At 41.8% G+C, this 7,500-nt stretch overlaps 4 non-coding genes across 4 annotated transcripts; all 4 read right to left on the minus strand.

Annotated features, from left to right (window-relative positions):
- Nucleotides 1–1,156: 1,156 nt before the first annotated feature.
- TRNAI-AAU (transfer RNA isoleucine (anticodon AAU)) lies at nt 1,157–1,229 on the minus strand. The gene has a single exon. It is a non-coding gene; the product is annotated as a tRNA-Ile (tRNA).
- A 1,631-nt stretch (nt 1,230–2,860) lies between these two features.
- Nucleotides 2,861–2,933, minus strand: TRNAM-CAU (transfer RNA methionine (anticodon CAU)). Its single transcript has one exon. It is a non-coding gene; the product is annotated as a tRNA-Met (tRNA).
- Nucleotides 2,934–4,564: 1,631 nt separating this feature from the next.
- TRNAM-CAU (transfer RNA methionine (anticodon CAU)) lies at nt 4,565–4,637 on the minus strand. The gene has a single exon. It is a non-coding gene; the product is annotated as a tRNA-Met (tRNA).
- Nucleotides 4,638–6,268: 1,631 nt separating this feature from the next.
- On the minus strand, nt 6,269–6,341 carry TRNAM-CAU (transfer RNA methionine (anticodon CAU)). Its single transcript has one exon. It is a non-coding gene; the product is annotated as a tRNA-Met (tRNA).
- Nucleotides 6,342–7,500: the final 1,159 nt, after the last annotated feature.

A 7,500-nucleotide genomic window follows, 5' to 3' on the forward strand; every position in this document is an offset into this window, starting at 1 on the left:
TTGAGAAAAGGAGGATGCCACGTGTGAGCAAAAAACTCATGATCTTCAAATTATTCAACTGACGTGCCAAAAACCTTGACCATGTAGCGTGTTTCAGCTCTTGTAATGTTGATGTTTTGTATTCAAAGCAAAACACTCTTTTTTTTTTTTTTTTTACACCTGTCTTGCTGTTTACTGTACTGCTTACACCATGTGGAGAAAGACTTAGTTAGTATTCCTGGTTGACTGGTTCGATTCCTGCTATGGGAGAGACTTTTTTTTGGGGACTAGTGTCCACATTCCAAAGCCAACACGTGCCTTGCAGACAGAATCAGTTTAGGTTGGAACTGCTCTTTGCAGCCAAAAATGCAGACCACCAGGTTTTTTGGATATTTATTTGCACAAAAGCTTATTTGATGTCATATCTCAAACCATTCATATCTCTTACTTTTAATTCCTGGGTGTTAAGGGACTCAACAAGCCTTTATCCCTGTTTGTCATTGGAGGTCCCCTTCCATCAATTGGTGATGTTTTGCTACTGAATGGAAAAGAGCTGTGACTCTCTAGCCAAGATGGTGGCAAAATCAGTTAAGGAAACACGGTACCAGTGCCCCATGTGAGAATCGAACTCATGACCTTCAGATTACGAGACTGACGCGCTACCTGCTGCGCTAACGAGGCAAAATGCACGTAATAATCTGCGGAAGTTGCTTGTGCAAAGCAGTACACCTCTTTTTTTTCATATTGTAAGTGAGCTGGCAGTACATCTTCTCCCATATGGTCTAGCGGTTAGGATTCCTGGTTTTCACCCAGGCGGCCCGGGTTCGACTACTGGTATGGGAACGCATCCTTTTCTGCACCGCTGCCAACATTCAAAAACTGACGCGTGTTTTTTAGTCAAACGTATTTCAAGTAGGATTTGTTTTTTTCAGGCAAAAATGCTGAACGCCCGCGTTTTGGCACTTCATTCTGACCCTTCACACAAGATTCAATTTGGATTCGTAGCTCAACTCATTCTCAACCACCCCTTTTTACACTAAAGTGTCAAGGGACTCAACAACTCATGGGTCCGGTAAGTTATTTGGATTCCCATTTCCTTTCTAATGGAAAAAGTTGTAGAATTGAATGGAAAAGTTCTAAGTTGGTGACAAAATCTCTCGAGAAAAGGAGGGAACAGTGCCCCGTGTGAGGCTCGAACTCACGACCTTCAGATTATTAGACTGACGCGCTACCTACTGCGCTAACGAGGCAAGCTGTACCTGCAGATCTGCAGAAGTTTATTGTGCATAGCAGAAAACTTTTTTTTTTCATAATGTCACTGAGACATTAGTGCATATTTTCCCATATGGTCTAGCGGTTAGGATTCCTGGCTCTCACCCAGGTGGCCTGGGTTCGACTCCCGGTATGGGAATGCATCTTTATCTTAGCTACTGCCACCATTCAAAGACTGACACGTGTTTTTCAATCAAAAATGTTTCTGGTAGATTTTCACTTTGCAACAAAAATACTTAACATTGGCGATGCATTATGACTTTTGCAAAAGATTTCCTTTTGTTTCATAGCTTAAGCCTTTTTCAACTACACAGTTTTACACAAAAGTGTCAAGGGACTCAACAAGCCATGTGTCCTGTCTGTCATTAGGGCTCCCATGTTCTTTCTAATCGGAAACAGTTTAGAACTGAATTGGAAAGTTCAGAGTTAGTGACAAAATCTCTTGAGAAAAGGAGGATGCCACGTGTGAGCAAAAAACTCATGATCTTCAAATTATTCATCTGACGTGCCAAAAACCTTGACCATGTAGCGTGTTTCAGCTCTTGTAATGTTGATGTTTTGTATTCAAAGCAAAACACTCTTTTTTTTTTTTTTTTTTTTTTTTTTTAACACCTGTCTTGCTGTTTACTGTACTGCTTACACCATGTGGAGAAAGACTTAGTTAGTATTCCTGGTTGACTGGTTCGATTCCTGCTATGGGAGAGACTTTTTTTTGGGGACTAGTGTCCACATTCCAAAGCCAACACGTGCCTTGCAGACTGAATCAGTTTAGGTTGGAACTGCTCTTTGCAGCCAAAAATGCAGACCACCAGGTTTTTTGGATATTTATTTGCACAAAAGCTTATTTGATGTCATATCTCAAACCATTCATATCTCTCACTTTTAATTCCTGGGTGTTAAGGGACTCAACAAGCCTTTATCCCTGTTTGTCATTGGAGCTCCCCTTCCATCAATTGGTGATGTTTTGCTACTGAATGGAAAAGAGCTGTGACTCTCTAGCCAAGATGGTGGCAAAATCAGTTAAGGAAACACGGTACCAGTGCCCCATGTGAGAATCGAACTCATGACCTTCAGATTACGAGACTGACGCGCTACCTGCTGCGCTAACGAGGCAAAATGCACGTAATAATCTGCGGAAGTTGCTTGTGCAAAGCAGTACACCTCTTTTTTTTCATATTGTAAGTGAGCTGGCAGGACATCTTCTCCCATATGGTCTAGCGGTTAGGATTCCTGGTTTTCACCCAGGTGGCCCGGGTTCGACTACTGGTATGGGAACGCATCCTTTTCTGCACCGCTGCCAACATTCAAAAACTGACGCGTGTTTTTTAGTCAAACGTATTTCAAGTAGGATTTGTTTTTTTCAGGCAAAAATGCTGAACGCCCGCGTTTTGGCACTTCATTCTGACCCTTCACACAAGATTCAATTTGGATTCGTAGCTCAACTCATTCTCAACCACCCCTTTTTACACTAAAGTGTCAAGGGACTCAACAACTCATGGGTCCGGTAAGTTATTTGGATTCCCATTTCCTTTCTAATGGAAAAAGTTGTAGAATTGAATGGAAAAGTTCTAAGTTGGTGACAAAATCTCTCGAGAAAAGGAGGGTACAGTGCCCCGTGTGAGGCTCGAACTCACGACCTTCAGATTATGAGACTGACGCGCTACCTACTGCGCTAACGAGGCAAGCTGTACCTGCAGATCTGCAGAAGTTTATTGTGCATAGCAGAAAACTTTTTTTTTTCATAATGTCACTGAGACATTAGTGCATCTTTTCCCATATGGTCTAGCGGTTAGGATTCCTGGCTCTCACCCAGGTGGCCTGGGTTCGACTCCCGGTATGGGAATGCATCTTTATCTTAGCTACTGCCACCATTCAAAGACTGACACGTGTTTTTCAATCAAAAATGTTTCTGGTAGATTTTCACTTTGCAACAAAAATACTTAACATTGGCGATGCATTATGACTTTTGCAAAAGATTTCCTTTTGTTTCATAGCTTAAGCCTTTTTCAACTACACAGTTTTACACAAAAGTGTCAAGGGACTCAACAAGCCATGTGTCCTGTCTGTCATTAGGGCTCCCATGTTCTTTCTAATCGGAAACAGTTTAGAACTGAATTGGAAAGTTCAGAGTTAGTGACAAAATCTCTTGAGAAAAGGAGGATGCCACGTGTGAGCAAAAAACTCATGATCTTCAAATTATTCAACTGACGTGCCAAAAACCTTGACCATGTAGCGTGTTTCAGCTCTTGTAATGTTGATGTTTTGTATTCAAAGCAAAACACTCTTTTTTTTTTTTTTTTTTTTTTTTTTTTACACCTGTCTTGCTGTTTACTGTACTGCTTACACCATGTGGAGAAAGACTTAGTTAGTATTCCTGGTTGACTGGTTCGATTCCTGCTATGGGAGAGACTTTTTTTTGGGGACTAGTGTCCACATTCCAAAGCCAACACGTGCCTTGCAGACAGAATCAGTTTAGGTTGGAACTGCTCTTTGCAGCCAAAAATGCAGACCACCAGGTTTTTTGGATATTTATTTGCACAAAAGCTTATTTGATGTCATATCTCAAACCATTCATATCTCTCACTTTTAATTCCTGGGTGTTAAGGGACTCAACAAGCCTTTATCCCTGTTTGTCATTGGAGCTCCCCTTCCATCAATTGGTGATGTTTTGCTACTGAATGGAAAAGAGCTGTGACTCTCTAGCCAAGATGGTGGCAAAATCAGTTAAGGAAACACGGTACCAGTGCCCCATGTGAGAATCGAACTCATGACCTTCAGATTACGAGACTGACGCGCTACCTGCTGCGCTAACGAGGCAAAATGCACGTAATAATCTGCGGAAGTTGCTTGTGCAAAGCAGTACACCTCTTTTTTTTCATATTGTAAGTGAGCTGGCAGGACATCTTCTCCCATATGGTCTAGCGGTTAGGATTCCTGGTTTTCACCCAGGTGGCCCGGGTTCGACTACTGGTATGGGAACGCATCCTTTTCTGCACCGCTGCCAACATTCAAAAACTGACGCGTGTTTTTTAGTCAAACGTATTTCAAGTAGGATTTGTTTTTTTCAGGCAAAAATGCTGAACGCCCGCGTTTTGGCACTTCATTCTGACCCTTCACACAAGATTCAATTTGGATTCGTAGCTCAACTCATTCTCAACCACCCCTTTTTACACTAAAGTGTCAAGGGACTCAACAACTCATGGGTCCGGTAAGTTATTTGGATTCCCATTTCCTTTCTAATGGAAAAAGTTGTAGAATTGAATGGAAAAGTTCTAAGTTGGTGACAAAATCTCTCGAGAAAAGGAGGGTACAGTGCCCCGTGTGAGGCTCGAACTCACGACCTTCAGATTATGAGACTGACGCGCTACCTACTGCGCTAACGAGGCAAGCTGTACCTGCAGATCTGCAGAAGTTTATTGTGCATAGCAGAAAACTTTTTTTTTTCATAATGTCACTGAGACATTAGTGCATCTTTTCCCATATGGTCTAGCGGTTAGGATTCCTGGCTCTCACCCAGGTGGCCTGGGTTCGACTCCCGGTATGGGAATGCATCTTTATCTTAGCTACTGCCACCATTCAAAGACTGACACGTGTTTTTCAATCAAAAATGTTTCTGGTAGATTTTCACTTTGCAACAAAAATACTTAACATTGGCGATGCATTATGACTTTTGCAAAAGATTTCCTTTTGTTTCATAGCTTAAGCCTTTTTCAACTACACAGTTTTACACAAAAGTGTCAAGGGACTCAACAAGCCATGTGTCCTGTCTGTCATTAGGGCTCCCATGTTCTTTCTAATCGGAAACAGTTTAGAACTGAATTGGAAAGTTCAGAGTTAGTGACAAAATCTCTTGAGAAAAGGAGGATGCCACGTGTGAGCAAAAAACTCATGATCTTCAAATTATTCAACTGACGTGCCAAAAACCTTGACCATGTAGCGTGTTTCAGCTCTTGTAATGTTGATGTTTTGTATTCAAAGCAAAACACTCTTTTTTTTTTTTTTTTTTTTTTTTTTTTACACCTGTCTTGCTGTTTACTGTACTGCTTACACCATGTGGAGAAAGACTTAGTTAGTATTCCTGGTTGACTGGTTCGATTCCTGCTATGGGAGAGACTTTTTTTTGGGGACTAGTGTCCACATTCCAAAGCCAACACGTGCCTTGCAGACAGAATCAGTTTAGGTTGGAACTGCTCTTTGCAGCCAAAAATGCAGACCACCAGGTTTTTTGGATATTTATTTGCACAAAAGCTTATTTGATGTCATATCTCAAACCATTCATATCTCTCACTTTTAATTCCTGGGTGTTAAGGGACTCAACAAGCCTTTATCCCTGTTTGTCATTGGAGCTCCCCTTCCATCAATTGGTGATGTTTTGCTACTGAATGGAAAAGAGCTGTGACTCTCTAGCCAAGATGGTGGCAAAATCAGTTAAGGAAACATGGTACCAGTGCCCCATGTGAGAATCGAACTCATGACCTTCAGATTACGAGACTGACGCGCTACCTGCTGCGCTAACGAGGCAAAATGCACGTAATAATCTGCGGAAGTTGCTTGTGCAAAGCAGTACACCTCTTTTTTTTCATATTGTAAGTGAGCTGGCAGTACATCTTCTCCCATATGGTCTAGCGGTTAGGATTCCTGGTTTTCACCCAGGCGGCCCGGGTTCGACTACTGGTATGGGAACGCATCCTTTTCTGCACCGCTGCCAACATTCAAAAACTGACGCGTGTTTTTTAGTCAAACGTATTTCAAGTAGGATTTGTTTTTTTCAGGCAAAAATGCTGAACGCCCGCGTTTTGGCACTTCATTCTGACCCTTCACACAAGATTCAATTTGGATTCGTAGCTCAACTCATTCTCAACCACCCCTTTTTACACTAAAGTGTCAAGGGACTCAACAACTCATGGGTCCGGTAAGTTATTTGGATTCCCATTTCCTTTCTAATGGAAAAAGTTGTAGAATTGAATGGAAAAGTTCTAAGTTGGTGACAAAATCTCTCGAGAAAAGGAGGGAACAGTGCCCCGTGTGAGGCTCGAACTCACGACCTTCAGATTATGAGACTGACGCGCTACCTACTGCGCTAACGAGGCAAGCTGTACCTGCAGATCTGCAGAAGTTTATTGTGCATAGCAGAAAACTTTTTTTTTTCATAATGTCACTGAGACATTAGTGCATCTTTTCCCATATGGTCTAGCGGTTAGGATTCCTGGCTCTCACCCAGGTGGCCTGGGTTCGACTCCCGGTATGGGAATGCATCTTTATCTTAGCTACTGCCACCATTCAAAGACTGACACGTGTTTTTCAATCAAAAATGTTTCTGGTAGATTTTCACTTTGCAACAAAAATACTTAACATTGGCGATGCATTATGACTTTTGCAAAAGATTTCCTTTTGTTTCATAGCTTAAGCCTTTTTCAACTACACAGTTTTACACAAAAGTGTCAAGGGACTCAACAAGCCATGTGTCCTGTCTGTCATTAGGGCTCCCATGTTCTTTCTAATCGGAAACAGTTTAGAACTGAATTGGAAAGTTCAGAGTTAGTGACAAAATCTCTTGAGAAAAGGAGGATGCCACGTGTGAGCAAAAAACTCATGATCTTCAAATTATTCAACTGACGTGCCAAAAACCTTGACCATGTAGCGTGTTTCAGCTCTTGTAATGTTGATGTTTTGTATTCAAAGCAAAACACTCTTTTTTTTTTTTTTTTTACACCTGTCTTGCTGTTTACTGTACTGCTTACACCATGTGGAGAAAGACTTAGTTAGTATTCCTGGTTGACTGGTTCGATTCCTGCTATGGGAGAGACTTTTTTTTGGGGACTAGTGTCCACATTCCAAAGCCAACACGTGCCTTGCAGACAGAATCAGTTTAGGTTGGAACTGCTCTTTGCAGCCAAAAATGCAGACCACCAGGTTTTTTGGATATTTATTTGCACAAAAGCTTATTTGATGTCATATCTCAAACCATTCATATCTCTTACTTTTAATTCCTGGGTGTTAAGGGACTCAACAAGCCTTTATCCCTGTTTGTCATTGGAGGTCCCCTTCCATCAATTGGTGATGTTTTGCTACTGAATGGAAAAGAGCTGTGACTCTCTAGCCAAGATGGTGGCAAAATCAGTTAAGGAAACACGGTACCAGTGCCCCATGTGAGAATCGAACTCATGACCTTCAGATTACGAGACTGACGCGCTACCTGCTGCGCTAACGAGGCAAAATGCACGTAATAATCTGCGGAAGTTGCTTGTG

This window comes from Phyllobates terribilis, unplaced genomic scaffold, assembly GCF_046119375.1.
Source record: "Phyllobates terribilis strain yellow unplaced genomic scaffold, ASM4611937v1 Scaffold_11__3_contigs__length_659146591, whole genome shotgun sequence".
Lineage (NCBI taxonomy): Eukaryota > Metazoa > Chordata > Amphibia > Anura > Dendrobatidae > Phyllobates > Phyllobates terribilis.